This window comes from Ovis canadensis, chromosome 19, assembly GCF_042477335.2.
Source record: "Ovis canadensis isolate MfBH-ARS-UI-01 breed Bighorn chromosome 19, ARS-UI_OviCan_v2, whole genome shotgun sequence".
In the NCBI taxonomy this organism is placed as follows: domain Eukaryota; kingdom Metazoa; phylum Chordata; class Mammalia; order Artiodactyla; family Bovidae; genus Ovis; species Ovis canadensis.
In genome coordinates this window covers 27,524,497-27,546,413 of record NC_091263.1, presented here as the reverse complement: position 1 = coordinate 27,546,413, position 21,917 = coordinate 27,524,497, and the positions used below count along the sequence as shown (strand labels likewise).

The window sequence follows — 21,917 nt, the reverse complement described above, 5'->3', positions numbered from 1 at the left end:
TCTGTAAATAAGCTCATTTGCACCATTATCCTAGATTCCACATATAACCTACCTCATGTGATATTTGGCTCTCCCTGTCTGACTTACTTCACTCAGTATGACAGTCTCTAGGTTCATCCATGTTGCTGCACATGGCGTTATTTCATTCTTTTTTATAGGTGAGTAATATTCCATTGCATATATTACCACATCTTCTTTATTCACCCCTCCATCGATGGACATTTAGATTTGCTATGACCTGGCTGTTGTAAACAGTGCTGCAGTGAACACTGGGGTACAGGTATCTTTTTGAATCCTGGTTTTCTCTAGATACACGCCTAGGAATGGGGTTGCTGGATCATATGGTAGTTCTGTGTTTAGTTTTCTAGGGAGCCTCCATATGCCCTTCACAGTGTCTGCATCAACCTATATTCCCACCAACTGTATGGGAAGGTTCCCTTTTCCCTGCATCCCCTTCACTGTTTATTGTTCATAGATTTTTAGATGATGGCTATTCTGACTGGTGTGAGGTAATACACTGTAGTTTTGATGTGCATTTCTCTAAGAATTAGAGATGTTGAGCATCTTTCCCTGTGCTTCGTAGCCATCTGCATGTCCTTGGAGAAATGTCTATGTAGATCTTCCACCCGTTTTTTTGATTGGATTGTTTCTTTTTTAATATTGAACCGCATGAGCTGTCTGTATATTTTGGAGATTAATCCCTTGCCAGTTGCTTCATAGAAGGGAACTTTCTTGGATTAAGGCTGTCTGCAAAAAAACTCACAGCCAACATCACACTTAATGTGAATGAATAGATGCTTTCCCCTCAAATGTCATGAATACAAGATGGTCACTCTTACCACTTCTATTCAGAATAGTACTAGAGGTTCTAGCCAGGTCAATTAGGCAAGAAAAAGGACTAAAAAGCATCTAAATTAGGAAGGAGGTTGGGACCATAACTATTCAGAGAAAACATAGTCCCATATTGAAAATTCAGAGGAATACACATACACAAAACCAATTAAAACCAAAAAACTGAGATCCGCACACTTGCAAGATACAAGATCAATATACACAAATCAACATGTATCTTTTCAAATTATGGCCTTCTCTGGATTCCCAGGAATGGGACTGCCGGATCATATGGTAGCTCTAAGTTTAGCTTTCTAAGGAACCTGTGTACTGTTCTCCATAGTGGCTGTACCAGTTTACTTTCCCACCAACAGTGTAAGAGGGAACCCATGAGTTCCTGTAGTCTGAATGCCATCACTCTGAGACTGCCAGGCACCAGCTCCCACAAGCCTGACGAGATCCATCTGAACCATTGACCCTCCTGATACCTCATGGAGGCTCCAAGTTGATGCTATTTTAGGCAAAACTTCCTTCCCCATCAAACAGAATTAACATTATAATTTTATTTTTGGCAAATGAGAGCAGTTCTAGAAGTTGAAAATTAGTGGGAGGTTGGAAGATCTCATTATCCTCCTCCATTTGAGATATGATGGTGTTTTCTACCTATTGGATCTTGATGGAAACTTCTTCAGAGGTAAGTATGGTAAAAGTGTGGGAGCTACTTTGATAGCCTCTGCTAACAGCAGGTATTGGGAGATGTTTCAGATGGTATTAGATGGATACACACATACCTACCAGCCGCTGAGCACAGAGTGGATGGAGTTAGCAGGAGAGAAGGGCGGAGGGGACATAAAATGGAAATCTAAATCAGCGGTTCTCAACTGAGTACCCTATACTGCCTCCCAGGAGATAATCAGCAAGGTCTGGGCAGATTTTTAGTTGTTTCTAATGGGAGTACGCTACTGGCATCTAGTGGGTAGTGGCCAGGGGTTGCTACTAAACATCCAATAATGCACAGGACAGCTCTCGGCAACAGAGAATTATCTATTCCAAAATGTCAATAATGCCAAGGTTGAGAAAACCTGATCTAAAGTGAAAGCTGCACAGCGGCCAGTTCTTCCTATGTGCTTCCCAGTAGCCCAGGTATGCTCCACGAGTTTACAAGGCGGGCTTCACTATTGCCTCCACACTGAAATTACACCATTGGTTCTCAGGCTTCGGGCTCAGACAGAAACTAAATCACTGCCTCTCCTGGGTCTCCAGCTCCCTATCTTTGGATTTGTGAGCCTATATAATCATGTGATCCAATTTCTTTTAATAAATTTTTTATGTGATACATATGTACACACACACACACACACACACACACATCCTATTGGTTCTGCTTTTCTGGAAACTCTGGCAAATATAGACACATATACACATTACATGTTATTGGCAAATAAAATGACCTGGTTTATATACCTCGATTGCATTTTTCTGTCCTCATCTGCAATGACCAAACTGATAGGTCTGTAGAAGAGCTCAGTGCATTTCTCTGCCATCTTGAGTTAGAGCAGTGCCTACCATCCCCTACTTTTGTTTCCTGAGCCTTTGGTCACAGTGGCAGCCCTGTGATGCCTCTCTTGCCTTTTGGACTTTTTGGTCTGTCTGCTTCCCATCCTTTGGGTATTTTCATGTTGATCCCCTGCACAGAGGACAGCTAATGAACACTTGATAAAAATACACAGCTCTTCAGCCCACTAAGAATTTCCTTTTCAGTTTCAACTAGATAATGATGCTCTCTGCTTCCTCTGTTATATAAAATCTGGTAGATTTCTTCTGACTGTAATAAAAGTGTGTCAAGATAGGAGTTGGCGACTGGCTGCATTTCAAACTTGAGCACATAAGACTGTGAAAAAATGGACATTAAAGCTTCACTAATTCAGACTTCATCAATTCCAAATTTGTGATCACACAGTACGCTAAAATGTACTATTCTCAAAACAAAGGGATTAAGACAAAATTTATAGTAGGCGAGAAAAGGAGAATATTTACCTTCTAAAGAGAGCAAATTATTATCAAGTACTTACTTAGAAGTATCAATTTATATCTAAACAGCACAATTACAGTGAAAGCAAATAACAGCTGCAGAGCCTGGGTCTGTAGTAGGCAAACCTCAGAGGGTTACACTGGAACTTAATCTCAGGACATGGGTTGAGCACTGTGTACACCTTCACTGAGTAGAGGCTGGGACAACTAGAGATAAAGGACAATCAGACACAAAGTGGTGAGGGCTACCTCAGGAATAAGCCGGGAGCCATTGCCCCAAGATTGGGGAAGAGAGAGGGCAGGAGCCAGACATGAAGAGACTTCTGGCGTTGGTCTTGTCTGGGCCCTGGCCAGGACGGGCAAGGGTTGGTAGGTATCCAGGCTGAGGGAGGCTTCCCTTGGTGACATGCTTGCATTGGTTCAGCATGTCTGCTGCAGGGCTGCAGGTGGCATCTGTGAAGCCGTGTTAAAGAGCGTCAACTTCTCCTGAGGGCCCTGGGGGTCACTGCAGAGCCTAAATAAGTGAGCAACCTGAGATCCACCATTTGGGCTCAGCAGTAAATACTCTGTCTGCAGTGCAGGAGACCCAGTTTGATCCCTGGAGCAGGAAGCTCACCTGGAGGAAAGCATGGCAACCCACTGCAGTACTTTTGCCTGGAGAATCCCATGGACAGAGGAGCCTGGCGGGCTACAGTCCATGGGGTCACACGGAGTCAGACACGACTGAAGTGGCTAAGCAGCAGCAGCAGGGTCACTTAGGATGGGAAGCTGGGGTGGACGTGGACAGGCACAGAGGCAGGCAGCTGAGGCCACTGTTGTGCTCTAGGTGGGAGCTCAAAGTTGAGAAGAAAACAGAGACGATGACTCAAAGCTGCCTATTTACTCCTAGGTTAAACTTTTTCCTCTCGGAAAATATTCAGGCAGGTCAATGTTCAACTCCCAGTGGGCAGCTCCTTCCCTCTCCCTCCTTCCCAAGATGGCATCTGGCAGAAGGGCAGGCTCTACTGTTCTAGGCAATAAAGACGAGTACACACAGCCTTTCTAGGCTGGGCCCTGCCATGGGGGTTCATCGGGCAGCTGGACTATAACTACCTAAAGGGAGACCAGTCTTCTCTGTCCTTTGTCACAAGTGGCACACTCAGTGGTTACTCATGAGTTGATGGCATTGGTTTGTTGATTGATCTGTTGCTGTTCAGTTGCTAAGCCATGTCTGACTCTTTGTGACCCCGTGAACTGCAGCACACCAGGCCTCCCTGCCTTTCACTGTCTCCCGGAATTTGCTCAAACTCATGTCCATTTAGTCCGTGGTGCTGTCTAACCATCTCATCCTCTGTCACCCCCTTCTCCTCCTGCCCTCGATCTTTCCCAGCATCAGGGTCTTTACCTCCTTCTATCAGGAGGCCAAAGTTTTGGAGCTTCAGCATCAATCTTTCCAATGAATATTTAGGGTTGATTTCCTTTAGGACTGACTGGTTTGATCTCCTTAGAGACCAAAGAGTCTTCTCCAGCACAATTTGAAAGCATCACTTCTTCAGCGTTCAGCCTTTTTTATGGTCCAGCTCTTACCTCCATACATGACTACTGGAAAAAACCATTGCTTTGACTATAAGGACCTTTGTTGGCAAAGTAATGTCGCCGCTTATAAATATACTGTCTAGGTTTGTCATAGCTTTTCTTCCAAGGAGCAAGCATCTTTTAATTTTGTGGCTGCATTCACCATCTGCAGTGGTTTTGGAGCCCAAGAAAATAAAATCTGCCACTGTATCCACTTTTTCCCATCTATTTGCCATGAAGTGACAGGACCAGAAGCCATGATCTTAGTTGGCTTAAAACTCAACATTCAGATTGATTTGAGAGCAGCCTATGAAAAAGAACCCTTGCCAAATCTCACCAGGTCCTGCCACAAGTGGCGCTAGTAAGTGCCAGCTATTTTGTGCCAGATTAAGATTATCCAAAATGCCTACTCAGTGTCTAAAACTCAATAAAGGACTTTGAAACTCAAAGATATAGTCTATACATGAATGAACAATGGCCTCAATATGCGAAAGAAAGACAAAGAAATGGAGATAACATCTTAAAAGAATTTGGGTTTTGAAGCTGACACGTGGAAACATACATGTATGCAGCTCTCAGCCATTTTCTGTCATCATCCAGTTTCAAGAGGGGCCCAGAGCAAGAGACGGCTCTGCCGCAAGGCCAGGCAGTACTGCCAGAGGCTGTCTCTTGGTTTATGCAGGACCCAGCAGATCCGATGGCATCCAAGTGCCTACAGCAAAGAGAGATGCCATCCAGGGCCTCAGGGAAGCTCGAGGAGGAGCACCACAAAGGCTCTCAAGGGTGTCAGAGCAGAGCACCTCCCTCCTCCACAGGTAACTGGTCTCCGTTTGAGAATTAGCTCCTGGGGGCTACCGGGCCCTGGTATTGAGTGCCTAACTACAGGACATCAAGTGACCATGTGCCCAGGAGAAGCTAGCTTTGAGCCTCTTGTTAGGCTCTGCATGAACAGTATGGACCCACTGTCAAGTGGAAATGCTATATAAGAAATCAGGCCCAGTCAGTTCCAGAAGGTTTAAGCTGCATGAGCGGGTAACTCAGACTTCTCCCCATCTCCTGTGTCTGCTGCTTTGTTGCCGCTCTCTCAGTCCATACGTACATCCTCACAGGAAGTTCTTGATGATCAACCAACATAAGAGGAAAAGCCTCAGTCTGGATTCATGCATGATTCTGTAAAGCATCACTGACACCAACCGGAAGTGGACAGCTGTAGTGTTACAGCCCCACTCTCGGTGGCTCTGAAAGATAGCAGTGAGGATCATCCCGCTGGTGGGCAGGATTTCAAGCCATGTCTTGATCTTCCACTTTGTCTGGACCATGAGACATCTGGAAGAATGGGCCTGACATCAACTCACGGACAGTAACCAACAGAACGGCAGCATAAGAGAGAACAGAATTGGGAGATCAGTGACAGGTCTGAGGAAGAGGGGTGTGGAGACTTTTCTGAGGACCCGAGTGTGATGTCATTTGAATACCTCTGCAGAAGTTCTCAGTCATCAGGTAAGGAAGGCTATTCCCCTGTGTTTATTCAGTGAGTCCTTGTACGCCATGAACATGGCAAGAGGGTCCAACAACGTGGCTACCCGTGGGTACAGTTGCACAGACTTCCTCTTTGCAGGCCTAATCTGCCTGTCGCCAATGTCTGGGGACACATCTTCCTGACAGCAAACCAGTGCTGAGCCCCGCCCCTGGATGTGGAGGAGAGGAATCCAGCCAACCGCCTGCTGGCAGTGATTACAGTAGGCCTTTCGTCATGGACTGGGTAGTGAGTCCTTCCTGGACTACATATGTACATACTTCCAATCTCTGCCTGAACCTTTACCCATCACTTGCAGAATACTTGGGGGTCACAGCTCCACACCCCCCCCAGCATGTTGTGATTGACCAAGAAACTCATTTACAGCATATGAAGCTTGGCCATGGACTTACATCCATGGAACCCACTCATCTCCCTGGTGTACCACATCACCTGGTGAGCTCGAGGGAAGATCTACCGATGACTTTTGGTCTACCAGTTTTCTACCTCTGAACTAGATGGTCTTCAAAACACCTCTCTGATCTGATCTTTTTGGATGCTGTGGTGTCTGCAATGACCCAGGGCCCAAGTGGAATAAATAGGTTTCTTTCTTCTTTTTTGAAGCCTCAAGATAGTGAAAGTTGAAATAAATGTTTGAACTGGACTGCAGTGTACATTTTTCAAAATGAAAATAGTTTCAAACAGAAACACTTACAATGAAATATTGTGCTCAGCTAGTAGGCCTTTCAAACTGTGGTTATAGTCAAAGATAAACAAGCAATAACATTAAAAAGAGATTTGATCCTAGATAATGTCCTATTGGATAGATTAAAAAAGAGGAGAGCAAAGTTGCTCTAGGCAAAAAAATTTTTTAAAAAAGCAGAAGGAAAAGAAATCTACAATTCAACACCACGGCAGGAGGGAAATTGTTTAATGATCTTTAACATTAGCCTGCTCCACGGTGAGTTTCACCAACCCAGCTATACTTCAGTAATATGTCTTCCCATCTACAGGAGGTTCAGACACATATACTTCTTTTTAATTAAAGTTAGATACTTCAAAGATAATTAAAGGTGTGTTTTAGAAATCTATAGACAAGATTACAGAACTCTAAAGCAGAAGATAACCCAGACGCTACTGCTTTATTTTAAGTAAAGTGGTTCAGCAATTGAGAAGGATGTCAGGGAAGGTAGTTGAGCACTGAGTAGTAATGCCCATGGGTATTTAATTCAAATTGAATAGAAATGGAAAATGAATTGTCTTCATTTTTAAAATTTTTATTGAAATATAGTTGATTTACAATGTTGTATTAATTTCTGTTGTATAGCAAAGTGACTTAGTTATACATACCTTCTTTTTCATATTCTTTTCCATTATGGTTTATCACAGGATAGTGAATATAATTCCCTGTATATGTAGTTGGAGAAGGCAGTGGCACCCCACTCCAGTACTCTTGCCTGGAAAATCCCATGGATGGAGGAGCCTGGTAGGCTGCAGTCCATGGGGTCACTAAGAGTCAGACACGACTGAGGCACTTGACTTTCCCTTTTCACTTCCATGCATTAGAGAAGGAAATGGCAACCCACTCCAGTATTCTTGCTTAGAGAATCCCAGGGATGGGGGAGCCTGGTGGGCTGCCGTCTATGGGGTCGCAGAGAGTCGGACGTGACTGAAGCGACTTAGCAGCAGCAGCAGCATATGTAGTAGGACCTTGTTTGTCCATTCTATGCATCCTAGTTTGCATTTGCTAGTCACAAACTCCCAGTCCTTCGCTCCTCTACCCATCTCCCCCTTGGCAGTCACAAATCTATTCTCCATGTCTATGAGTCTGTTTCATAGATAAATTTATTTGTGTCATATTTTAGATTCCTCATATAAGTGATATGGTATTTGTCTTTCTGACTTACGTTTCTTAGAATGATAATCTCTAGGTGCATCCATGTTGCTGCAAATGGCATTATTTCATTCTTTTTCATGGCCAAGTAATATTTCACCACACACACACACACACACCTTCATTCATTCGTCTATTGATGGACATTTAGGTTGTTTCTATGTCCTGGCCATTGTAATTAGTGCTGATTCAAACAGAGAGGTGCGTGTATCTTTCTGAGTTACAGTTCTGTCCGGATATTCGCCCAGGCGTGGGGTTGCTGGATCATATGCCAACTCTAGTATTTTGAGAAACCTCCATGCTGTTCTTCATAGTGGATGCACCAATTTACATTCCCACCAACAGTATAAGAGGGTCCCTTTTTCTCCACATCCTCCCAGCCAAACTGTCTTCATTTTTTTCTCAAAAATCCAAAGGTAATGCACTAAAAGTATAGTGGAAATACCCTAAAATGTGGCCAGTGGAATTTGCTATAGTCTCTGCCCACTGATTCTAAAGTCAGCAAGCACTGCTTGGTGCCGATATGGACCCAGAGAAATGCCAAAGGAGAAACCAGAAATAAAGCACGTGGCCCTGCTCTAAATTTCCACAGCCAGGGATGGGACATGGGGTCTCCAACAACTTGTACCCCTTCAACCTGGTCTGGCAGGGCCCTTTTCCTGAGCCATCTCTTTACCGTCTCTTGCTTCTGGACCCTCGATTCTGCAAAACACTTACTGAAGGGCCCAGTCAGGCACTCATCAGTAAGAACCTCTAACCGCTGTCTGCCCACCTCATTCTTTTTCCTCTAGAGCTTTTGTGTAGTTTTCAGTACCTCAAATTCCCATTTATGGACATTTGAAAGATCTGATAATATCATAGAAGAAATTAATCACCTGACATCATCAAACAAGTACAACCAGTGCTAACCCATTGGTTCATTTAAGTCTCATTTCCCCCCCTCTTTGTAAGGTCTGTTGTCATTTATCTCTTATTATACAGAGAAGTATGCTATACGTCCATTTCCGCTAAACTCTTTTATCTCCAGTATTTTTTTTTCATGTTAACAAGATCACTTTCAAGTCTCACTCCTAATGGCTCCATTATATTGTATCAAGTGGATATACCTGTTGACCTGTTCCTAGTGGTGAACCTCTGGGTTAATTTCAATTCTGGACTACCTCATAGAAAACGACGATAAACATCTTTGTGCATAAAGGGTTTTCCACATTAAGGATTTTTCCCCCTTCAGCTAGATTCCCAGAAATAAAATGACTACGTTTAAGGTTAATAATATTAAGGCTCCTGAAACACATTTTCAGGCATCTAGGTGAAGAACAACAACAAAATAGTGAGGCCATGTGAATGGCAAAATTGGCAGATGCCAACAGGCCTACCACTGAAAAGTCTCAATGGGGGCACCACTTTATGTTAAAATTGTGTCTGGGCCTCAGAACAGAGAAGAGAGGTGAACTGGTGGACAGGGCTGAAATAACTCAAATGCAGCACTGAGAAAGAAAGAAAAACATGGAACAGAGATTAAAGGACAGAGGTGATGCAGGAGAAAGATTCCGCATATCTAATTAGAGTTCCAGGAGCAGAGAATGAGGAAAAGCAATATTCAAAGAAATAATGACTGAGAACTTTCCAGAACATGAACTAGACATCAATTCTCACATGAATGAAGTCCAGAAAATCCTGAGGGAGATAATTAAAAAGAAGCATGAAACTCAGAACAACGAATACACAGAAAAGGAACTCGAACCACCCATAATGAAAAGATAGATTAGTGCAAAATAGCAATAATCAGATCGCTAGATAAATTCTTAAAATGAACCAATGAAAACTGGAAGACAAGTGGAATTATACTGTCAACAAGTTGCTTACATTGTGGAAAAAATAAAGATGGAGTTTTTAAAAAGGCTGACTAAAACACCAGACAGTGTTAACATATAAGTTTTGCAGAGTGATCAGAGTTTTAAGTAGAAAGTCCTTGAATTGCTCAGGAGGACAGAATGACTGATTCAGTTTGTATTTTGTTAAGGTAAATATATATGCTAAAATTACCATATAATAAATACAAGTAAATAGAAATAGTGTAAAGCTTTTGACTATGGAGATGAGGGAAATGTGATGTGGGGTAGGAAAGAGAATCTAAATTAATACAAGAAGCAATTAGATAAAATAACCAAGTATATTAAAAGTGGGACAATGAAAGCGATCAAGAGAACAAAGTAAAATGGTAAATCCAAATATATTAATAGTAGCATTGTAAATGAACATAACTTTCACATTAAACCTTAGAGATTGGAAAAATAAAGCAAACTGTATTGCTTTATGCTCTTTATAACTGTTTCTGTTTACATAAGTGACATAAAAATGTACAGAACTGTTGATGGTGAAAGGATAAGAAAATGATAAGAAAGGCAAGTACTAAGTAAAAGAATGTTGGTATAGCTCTATTAGAAACGGGTCTATTTTTAATGATTTATTTTTTATTGAAGTATAGTTGATTTACAGGGTTCCAGGTAAAGAGGAAAGTGATTCAGTTTCACACACACACACGTATATATTTTTTCAGGTTCTGGTTTATTACACGATACTGAGTATAGTTCCCTGTGATATACAGTAGATCTTGTTATTTTGGTAGTGTGTATCTGTTAATCCCGAAGGTCCTAATTCATCCCCCCCACCCCCCGCAAGTATCCCCCTTGGTCACCATAAATTTGTTTTCTATGTCTATGAGTCTATTTCTGTTCTTGAAATAAGTTCATTTGTTTCATTTTTTTTGGATTCCACATATAAGTGATATTATATGATATTTGTTCTTTTCAGATCTAGAAACAAGAACATTGCTAGAGATTAAGAGGGTTGTTTCATAATGACATATGCGTGACTGACCAGGAAAAAGTTAAACTATAATGCATCTAATAACATAATACTTCAAAAAATACAAAGCAAAAACTGAAAAAGCATAAGATTAAACTGAAAATTTCTCTGTATTTCTCCCTCAGTAACTGACTAATCAAACTTCAAAAAAATGAGTAATGAAGATGGAAGATTTGAATACCATAATTAACTAGTTTAAGCTAATGAAAATATATGGATTACTGCAAACCAATAACTTCATGGAAATCTAGAACACTTGTGAAAACTATGTACCAGGCCACAAAACAAGTCTCAACAATCAAAGAATTGGAATCACATAGATCATATCCTCTAATCATTATTAAAACAGAAAATATTTAAACTAGAAAAAAATTTTAAATAAAAAATAGAAAAAAATTTAAAATGTTATCTAAAATAGAAAATTAAAGTAGATATTATTAAAAATGTTAAACTAGAATAAAGATAGAATTAAAAAATAATGCTAACAGGTTCTGGAAATTAAAAGATAAGTTGAAATAAAAGCTTACAAATAAGTCATAACCCAAAGAAAAAGATCATCATGAAAATGTTAAAAATCTATGTGTGAACAGTAATAAAACACTGCATATGAGAACATGTGGAATACAAATATGGCTAAAGCAATACTTGGAAATTGATTGTGCTAAACGCATACATGTAAAAGAAGAAAAGCTGGAATTAAATGAGTAATCATGTACATTTAAGAGATGAGAAAAAGAATGAAGCAAAGAAAGTATAAGGAAGGTAATAAGGATGAGACAGAGAATAAATAAAATGAAAAATGATGACACAGGTGAGAAGTTCCTTCTTTGTAAAGTCTGAAAAGAGCCTGTAACAACCCTGGTGAGATGGACCAGGTGGCATCACCCCACGGGGGCTTAGAAGGCACTTGAGAGTGGTGCCCCAGGAGAGCCCCCGCCTTCCTGAGAAGTGTTCTTGACAACGTGCAAGGCACATCTCCGTGCCTCCTCCCCATGCACCCCAACTTGATCTCACTTCTTCTGGCACCTCTTCCATCTTCCAACCATCTCCCAAATTTGCCAAAAGTGATGTTTGGTTCTCTCATTTTCGTTATTGCTTTTGGATCATTTATGGAAGAGAAGGGGAAATATTAGCATTACTTCAGCATCCACCACCAGCACCAGTCTGAGGGGAGGGGAACTGAGGCAGAAAGCAGGGGTAGTGGCAGTGGAAAGAACAAGCCTCAGGTACCTGGAAGCTGTGGGAGGAAGGATTCAGATCTGGGAGCGCAGAGGATGGGGGGGGGGGTGGGGGTGGCACGCACCCAGACTGCAAGATCTGCCGTCCTGGGAGAGGCACCCAACCTTCACTGAACCGTGGGTGGAGCTGAAAGACCCACTGACGGATTTCTAGTAGGTTTTCAACAAGGATTCCATTAAAACAGCATTTAAAACTCTTCTTCTAATTAGCCATAAAAGAAAGAGATGAATCTCAAATACTCTGCTTACATGTCATTCTAGTAAATCAAAGTCCCTAATGATCAATAAATTGCTTTTCAAAGAAAGCAAAACAACAAAACCACATTTATATAATACAAACACAAAAACAGAACCTGCCAGATTCTCAGAGGCTGAGCTACGCAGATAAAAGTAAAATGATGATTGAGACAAAGGTTTTCACAGGGAGGTTAGGAAGAGCTTTGGGGCTGGAAGCACTGCTTATACAGATTGGACTATCTTCAGAAAAAAAAACAAATTATGTAAAGGGGCTTGGGTCATTTTTCTTTTTTCCAGGAATATCCAGGCTTCCAAGCCTAGGAAATGACCCACTATACTTTTGGTAGTTAAATTTCATACCAAAAAGGGAGAACTATATAGGATAACAATCATCTGAGCTGTGAGTCAGTGTGGGATTATTTGGAGACTTTGGCAAATAGCCACACTAGATCCTGGGAACATGGATCTAGAGGGGGCCATGACCTCTGTCTTGTAGGCAACCGCCTTCCCCCCTCTCACCTTCTTGAGTTCTTCTCCCAAGTGTCTGCTCAGTGAGATTAAACTGTCAGCCCACAGGATGGATTTGTGCATCCCAGCTGCAGATCACATATCTGTGACATCAGTGGCATTACGCTGTAAATCATAGCCACAAAAGGACTTTCCATGGAGTGGGTTTCTTTTCTCAGCTGATGATATATAAACATACACCAGAAAATTTAACTCATATTTACCTAGGGAAGGTAATGGCGGCAAATAACACACGGTTGAATACAACCCCAAAGCGGTTTTCAAACAGCATTTATTTTAGGCAGTTTCATCAACCTCTTTTGACTCTCTCTACACAAACGCAGAATCGATTCTCAGGGTTAAGTCTGAAGTGAGCGAGGTCTCCGGCAGTAAAGTAACCAGCCTGTCCCCAAATAAATCTGTCTTTGAGCCTTTTCCTCAAGAACCACCTGGTGGTTTCAGGCTGTTCTGGTCTTACGGTCACTAGTAACCGATCACATAAGGTCATTAGCAACATGGTGTTAATGGTACATTATTATCTCAGGCTTACCAACCAAGGTCTTCGAAATTTTAAAAGAGGAGATGAAGGCTAGAGCGCCTGCCCTGAGGGGAGAGGCCAAGAGCTGGACTGAGCTGCTTTACTGGTTGTCAAACGCTCGCCCCATTTTGTAGACTGCCCCGAATAATGGAACTGCAAAAACCACTCACCTTTTAAACTTGTCTCCTAAGCCAAGTAAATATTTACATGACGTTTATGACTTAGATACTTAATCATTTATGTGATGCAGGATTCTCAATGAAAAGGTAAAAAAGAACTCTGAGATTTCTAAATGAACTTGGTATCTATATACACTACAAACACATACTTTCCAGTTTAGCATCTTCGTTCCTACTTCTCTACTATTATTATTATTTCCTTAAAGTGACAGATGCTATCATACGCACTGCTAGGGATGTTTAAGTGAGTAGAACCATTTGGGGAGCAATTTGGCGGCAGATAGTCAAGTTTATATATAAATATGTAATATACGTATATTACATATGTAAATATGTAAGTTTATATTATAGATAATGACCCTTCAGTTCTACTTTTGGGCATACATTCTCAAGAATTTCTTTCGGTGTGCATGAGTACATTTCAAAGATATTTACTGTACACATCTGTGTCGTAGCCACAGAAGACATACAGAAACAAGCTAAAATTCACCATGGAGGAGACAGATTTGTAAAATACGGTATTTTCAGATGGTGGAATGATGTTTAATAGTTAAAAAATATGAACATAATCTGTATAAAACAATCCGATTGTTCTCTCAAAAACACTTTAAGAGATAATGCAAGATTCTTTCACAGAGAGTAAAAGAAACCACCCTTATGGAAAATTCTGTAGCAAAGTGGGCTATGAATAAACATGGAAGTATATTCTGTCCCACTAGAAAAGAAAAGCAAAGTAAAAATAAGATTCTTTTTTTCCCTTTGCCTATAAAATTAACAAAGCTGATGAATAATTACATCTCTCACTAACAAGGCCTGGGGATCTGGCCCACTCAGACACTACCAGTAGCAACACAAGTTTATATACTTTCCTGGAGGGTCATTTGGCAATATGTATCAAATATCTAAAGAAAAGTAAGTAAATTTTGACAAAATGATTCATCCTAAGAAAACAAAAATGCATGCAAAGATTAGGCTATAATTAAAAAGCATAAAGTGCTTAATGTTTTAAAAGAATGATTTTGTTGACTAAATTACAGTACACAGATGAAATGGATTATTAAGAGGATAAAAATAATGACACAGAAGAATAATCATTGACATCAATGCTGCTCACATTTTGTTGAGTTAAAAAAATTCTCATTTGTGTTTAAAAGAATTATATTTATCTGATCCTTGTTATTCAAGGATCTTTGGTACCACAGAGGAGTTACTTGGAGTAAACCCACTTAAGATGGGGACCAAAATTTCAGACTAAATAATGAGAAATAAAATAGCTTGATTAGCACTATATTTGAAGAAAAAGAAACAAGAGAACACGCTTTCATTTTCTATTTTACCAAATTGTGATAATAGTATTTTTCATAGGAAGTGATATTTAGGATAGATCCTAAAACTCATCTGAAGCCTAGAGGATCAAGAATAGCCAAGACAATTTTGAAGAAAAAGGCTAAGAAGGGAAGATATATTGTAAAACTTTAATAATTAAATGAAAGTGATATTAGCTCAGGAATCACAGAAAGATTAATAGAACAGAGTTAAGAAAAAGATCTGAAAAAAAAAACAAAACACAACAAAATTGGTATATGGCAGAGATGACAACAAAATAAATGAGAAAATAGCTAAATATTCAGTGATCATGTGGTAATGGTTTTCAACATGGAAAACATTAGATCCCTGCCTCACACAGTAGAGAAATATAACCATCAAATGAGTTTTAAGATCTAAAAGTTATATTTACTAAAAAATGGTGATGCATAGAAAAGAAACTTGGAAATCAAAACATTTTTAAAAGCTCTCTAAGGGAAATGCAAAAGAAAAGCAGTGAAATACATTGCATGCTTATCAAATTAACCAGAATTAAAACATCTAATTAATGTCAGGCATAGCCAAAGATACAGGCATACAAAGAGCTCCAGGACAGTGTTGGTGGGAGTGTGATACAGCAGCTCTGAAGGGCAACTTACAAAACCTCGAAGGGCTGAAGTAACAGCCAGAAGGTTATGCAAGGATATCCTATCACCCAGCTACTCAGCTCCTAGGGATATACACCTTAGACACACTCCTGTACATTTCTACAAGAGCCTATCAAGAATACTCCCTGCAATACTTTTGACACTAGCAAAAGGGATTTTCTCAAGTTGTGGTAAGCAGGGGCTAGTCGCTAGGTGTGGCGCGCAGGCTTCTTGTTGAGGTGGCTTCTCTTGTTGCAGGGCGCGGGCTCTAGGGGGCACGGGCTTCAGTAGTCGTGGCACACGGCTCTAGAGCACAGGCTCAGTAGGTGTGGGGCACGGGCTTAGTTGCTCTGTGGCATGTGGGAGCTTCTGGGATCAGCGATTGAACCTGTGTCTCCTGTATTGGCAGGCAGATTCTTTACCACTGAGCCACCAAGGAAACCTATAATTTTTTGTAATGTATGTTTGTGGCTTTTTATATTTATTTTTATTTATTTGTTTGGCTGCACCAGGTCTTAGCTCTGGCACACGGGAACTTTAATTGTGGCATGCAGGGTCTTTAGCTGTGGCATGTAGGATCTAATTCCCTGACCAGGGATCGAATCCAGGACTGCTGCATTGGGAGCACGGGGTCTTAACCACTGGACCACCAAGAGAGTCCCTGTTAATTGTTTTAATTTTTAATACATCATTTTATTAAAGGATGGACACAAATAGTCCTCTATGCATTTCTCCCTTCCACCTTCAATCCTCCAGGTAAACATGGAGTTCTTCTGAGAGCATCTTTTTTTTTTTTTATAAATGAAGTATAATAGATTTACACTGTTGTATTCATTTCAGGTGTATAGCAGAGTGATTCAGTTATACAGACATATACACACACACAAATATGAAAGTGAAGTGAAGTGAAGTCTCTCAGTCGTGTCTGACTCTTTGTGACCCCATAGACTGTAACCTACCAGGCTCCTCTGTCCATGGGATTTTCCAGGCAATAATACTGGAATGGATTGCCATTTCCTTCTCTAGGGGATCTTCCCAACCTAGGGCTCGAACCCAGGTCTCCCACATTGTAGACAGATGCTTTACCATCTGAGCCACCAGGGAAGTCATATATATATATATATATATATATATATATATATATATATATATACACACATACATATACATACATATACATATATTCATACACACAGACATATATATATATATATTCCTTTTCAGATTCTTTTCCATTATAGGTTATGACAGGTATTGAATATAGTTCCCTGGGCTATACAGTAGTAGGTCCTTGCTGTTTATCTATTTTATATATAGTAGTATGTATCTGTTAATCCTAAATTCCTAATTTATCTTCCCTCGCAGTTTCCCTTTTGGTAACTGTAAGTTTGGGTTTTTACATCTGTGAGTCTTATTTCCGTGTACATAAAATTTTAAACACAAAATAAGACTACACATTCTGACAGGCACACACTAAGCCTCAGTGTTACAGGCTGTATGGACTCAGCTCCAAATCCCCATCCTTCACTGTGTGGATTTCCCCCTCACTCAGCAGAGAAGTTTCTATTTATGGCAATCCCATACTTGGATTCAAGAAGCTACTACAAGAAGCTCTAACAAGAAGTTACAACCTGCTATACCAGGGGCCAGAGAGGGCAGGAGAATTATGCAAGACTCCTCTCACCCTGCAGAGGGTACAACTCAGCGAGGGAAGCTGTCTGAGAGACTGGCTCTCAGTCCTCACTCTGGCTCACACAGTGTGAAGGCTGAAGAGTCTTCGCAATAAAATGGGAACATCACTCTCCTCCTGTTTGGGACAGTAAGTGAATACATACACAGTGTCCAGCATACGCAAACACTCCACATCTCAGCAATCAAAGGCACAGCAGGCATCCCATGAACAAGGTCTTCTGAGTAGAGTCTCAGTCACACTGATGGTGAAAAGGCAGTGGATGGGAGGAGGGTGCTAAACGGGTCCCCCTAGCCCTCTCTGCAGCTGGACCCAACACGCCCAGCCCCAGGGGGTTCCCCTGTGACTTGACCCCTCCCTGTGGAACACAGGGCACTTTATCTAGCAGCAGTTTGGTTACATTCAGGCCTATTGATTCTTCCGAGCTCACCATAGACAGTGCTCTGTCAAGAGAGCTATCTGACTCAAGATAAAGAACTCCTTATCTCACACCCTTGGAAGAATTCTGGGGTGAAATGAGACCAAAAGGATCACAACGCACCTAAGTTAGCTTTCTGGTTGACCCCTTTAGACTTCCAAGGACATACTGCAGCTTCATAGTATTAAAGAGAAGGCAATAGTGTCTCAGGTCCACTCACTTCCAACACATAGCTGCCTGTAAACCACAAGTTACCCTTCTCAAAAGCTGGGAAGGAGTCTACTCAAAGACTTAGTAACAGGCACCAGAGAGGAGGCCTGTCTGCCAGACAGAGGAAAAACCACAGTGTTTGTAAGTCACTTTTGGAGATCCTGAGGAATTTTATTCCTGGGACTCCTTCGCGAGGATTTCGGAAAGGATGGCGGTATGTCAGTTACCCCGCCAATGTGGCGCCACCATGCGGCAACAGCACAAACAGCTCCTGATTCATTCACCAAATTTTAACTTTGAGGAATTCAAAATACTTCTATTTTCATATGTCAAATGAATTCACTCATATCTTTTCTTCATTCATATTTTATTATCACTATTTTGGATTTGCATTAGTCAAATACGCTCTGTGAATAAACCGTCCTCAGCATCAGCACTGTTATATGTGGGGTTGGGGTTGGGTTTGTTACATCACCCAAGAACTGATAATCAGATTGTCCGGGGACAACCAGATCAGATTCCACCCAGATCTTAAGACCAAATTCTTCCTTCGAGTTTTTTGGACTAGCTTAGGTATAATTACCTTTGGTTTGCATATATTAAAAAAAAAAAAGGAGGTGAAGACCATTGAGCGGTTTTGAAACTAAAATGACGGCTTTGCAACTAAAATGATAAATAATAATAGGAATAAAAAACAAAACTGATCCGACAAACCTAAGCAGGATGGTGGTTTACCTTCAGGGGAAGGGGACTGATAGTTTCTGCAGGGGATAATCTGGAAGCTGGGAATATTCTAGGTCTTACTCTGGGCACTTGTTACACAGGTGTGTTCAGTTTGTGAAAATCTTCAGATCTGTGCAGTTTTCTGAGATGATAGTATCCCGGAAAGGTCTGACGATTCAGTCCACTCTCCCTACCTTGCCTTTGAGACAAACACAATAATAACCAGGAAGGCAAAATGAGGGGCATGCCTAGTTCTCCACGAGGCGCTTCAGTCTGTGTATGAATTGCTGTAAGGGCCACGGCCTCAGACGAGCTCTCCTTCTGTCCCTCTGGACAGGGAGGAAGGAGACAGGACACAATCGATACCACTGTTAGCTTAAATTGCTGAGGGTGGTTAACAGTTGACTTTTTCAGATCCTGGAGCAGACCATTCCCCCTCCGCCTCCACACACAACACCTAGACCATGAAGAGACTCCTGCCACAGAGATACACACCATCTCCACAGAAACAGCCCCCCGCCCTCACACACATGCTTCGCCCCACCCCAGACTCAACTCCCAACTCCAGACACATCCCCCAGACCCACAGAGGGCAGCCAGCTTTCAGCCCATAGAGACAAACCACAGACATGGTGGATGGGGTTGGGGAGGGAGGGGTGATGGAGGTTGGCTAATGAGGCAAGAGGGGGAATTAGCGACAGGAAGATGGAAAGTAGTATTTTCAAAGTCTTAAACTGAATTTGTCAGGAAACAAGGATTTTTAGACCTATGAATACAGTCCCAAAGTCGCTGGGAAATGTATTTAAATCACCCCCATTTCCATCTACAGCTCAGGCCCTCTTGGACTGTCTTTTACTCTCAGATCTATCAGGTACCCTGAACCCCAGCGGCTTTGGGAAGTGGGGGGCAGAGTTATTCCATTGTATAGATTTTAAAAGTTGAGGCTCCAAGATGTTTGTCAGATATCACAAAGCTACCTACGTGGTCATCTTATCCCTGAGATGGGGCAAGGGAGACTGAGTTGGAGGGACAGGGTGATAATGTCAACAGAGAAGGGGTGACCCTCTCCCAGACCCAAAGCTCTGAGAACCGCCCACACAGCCCCACCAGAGCTGTGTAACGATATTTACATACGTTCTGAGACTAGGCTCCGCCTTCCCCTGGCAAAGTGGGAAACATCCAGATCAAGGGGTAGGGACTGAAGCGAGCAGAAATAATCCAGACGTAAAGCATTTTCTAAGAGCAGATGGGAGCCCAGCACAGAGCCTGCAGCTTCTGTTAGGAAGTCCCGGGACCCAGACTGGTGTGTGCAGTTCGAGTCTCTTAGATACTTACCCTGGGGATAGGGTTTATTTGGGAGAAGGAAACGGAACATGGCTGACCCTAGCAGGGGAATTTTCAGGCACCCAGCAAATTCCGCTACTGCGGGGTCGGGGGTCGTAAGTAAATTAAGTTACGGGGAACAGAGGGGATGCTGCTAATGCTGCAGGTCCCTGGGTTTCCAACACGGGACCGCTCTGCACTCCCCATAGGCCCTCCTCGGCTACCTCCTAACCTCTGAAGGATACCTTAGAATTGGCTCCTGACTTCTCCAAAAGCAGCGGAGTTGGAGGGGAGGGAGCAGGAAGGAGAAGGGGGTGGGGAGTGAAGCTGAAGTGAGCACCCCCAGACCTGCAACAGCCAACCCTCCCCAAGCAGTCCGAGAACCCTGCCAGACTCCTATCGACTCCGGTTCTTAGACTGTGCACTGGCCATGACCTTGAGCAAGTCCCCGATTAGTCCCATTTTACAGAAATTAAGAGTGGGAAGAATCAAGTCGGCCACGCTGGGCTGCTCCCGGCGCTTACCTGATGGTTTAAGGAGCGTAGTGGGTGAGCGGTGAACCGCAGCCCAAGAGCTACGTGGCCAGTGGAATCGCAAGCCTCGAAGGAAATGCAGAGCTGAGCTCCGACCCGGCAGCAGGAAAAAGGTGGTCCCGATTCTGTGACGACCCCCTAGCAAGTTTGATGGCCCCCCATGCCCCTCCGCAGAGGTTGACTGGCCGTGCCCGGGGGCCCTGGCTCAGGACACCCACGGGGTGTACTACGGGGACATGAGAAACACCTCCATACACCCACCCCCGAAGTTGCGGCAACATAAGGAGCAGAATGGTGCAAAGCTGCCAGAGAGGAGGGGACGGTACTCACACGGGGTGGCCGGGCTAGAGTAGGTACGTGACCGGGGTCATCGATGGCCTCCGGGCTCAGGCCACGGCGCTTTGGGATGCCTGGGGCACCTGCCGCAGCGCACCGCGTGGATTAGGAAGCTGCGAGCAGCAAGGCAGGGGCGCGGGTCTGTTGGCGTGGCAGATCTGAGCTGCAGCGCCGCCGCGGGGGCTCGGCCGCCAGAACCGCAGCCGCAGCAGGAGCCCAGAGCAGGGGCGGGAGGCGTGAGCGCAGCGGCGGTAGCGGGTGCGAGGGAGGCGCCCGCGCCGCAGGCAGCGAGGGCCAGCGGGGCCGCAGCCCCAGCCGACACCTGCTGGCCGGGCCGATAGCCAATCAGAGGCGCCGGGAGCGGGGGCGCGTGCGGGGCACCAGGCGGGAGGGGGCGCGTGCTCGCGCCTGCGCCGGGGCCGGGGTGCCTGCCCAGCGGGCTGCTCAGGCCCTCCTCCCCGCACGCAGGCGGCACGCGCCGGAGGGGCGGGGCGGGGCGCAGCAGGAGGCGGGGCTCGGGTAGCGCTGGGGTCGGAGCCGCGTGCCCCTAGCTCGCCAGCTCAGTGCGGTGTTGGGGCCTCGGCCACAGAGTTCCCAGACAGACCCCAGGTCATTCCCAACCGTGAAGTAAGAGTTTTCCTGCCCCTACAGCCCGGGCGACCAGACCCTCCCTGACCTCCGAGTGACTGGTCACCTGAATCCCGGCCCGGCGTGGCTTCCAGAGTGTGGGCGCCCTCCCTTCCCAGCCGGCGGGTCCCCAAAGACAGTTCTTCTTCACTTCACAGGGCCCGGGTATTGAAAGTCACCGTGGTGACCCATCCCCTGGTCTGGGTTCCTTTCGTTTTTTCCTGAATTTACTGCGCTAGCGACGCTCCTTCGTTCAACACGCATTGACTGGTCTGACGCTTGGCACTCTGAGCCAAGGCTTTTGCGTTCCCAAATGCCCCAAAGCCCGATTGCTGCCAGTGAGGACTGCATTTGGGCTCCTGCCTGGAGTTCCAGATGCTGGAAGAAAGACTGGGAGTTGAAAGGTTCCCCTCCAGGCCAGGGCTTCGTTGCTTTTGCATCCATTAGGGCACAGGACCCGGAATCTTTCTAAGACGGACTGCCTCAGCGCCAACAACTCGGCACATTATGAATTTTCGCTGCAGGACGGAAGTCGCAGCGAAAGACCTTTATTCTGACAAAGTAGAATAAAGCTACATGGGTGATTCCTAAAACCTTGGGAATCTTTTCTCAGGACCATGGATTGAGCCTGTTCTCTCTGTGTAAATTTGCGCAGTAGAAACGGACGGCTCATTTGCTGACCTGTGTGCAGCAGCCCCCCCCCCCCCAAAAA

General features: G+C 43.6%; 1 protein-coding gene across 1 annotated transcript in view; it reads right to left on the bottom strand.

Annotated features, from left to right (window-relative positions):
- The window catches only part of MYRIP (myosin VIIA and Rab interacting protein), a 217,994-nt gene extending 196,958 nt beyond the window's left edge, over nt 1-21,036 (bottom strand). Inside the window, exon 1 of the mRNA XM_069560700.1 lies at nt 20,573-21,036. The gene's annotated coding sequence lies outside the window, so the exon portion shown is untranslated. The remainder of the gene's footprint in view (nt 1-20,572) is intronic.
- Between the last annotated feature and the right edge of the window lie 881 nt (nt 21,037-21,917).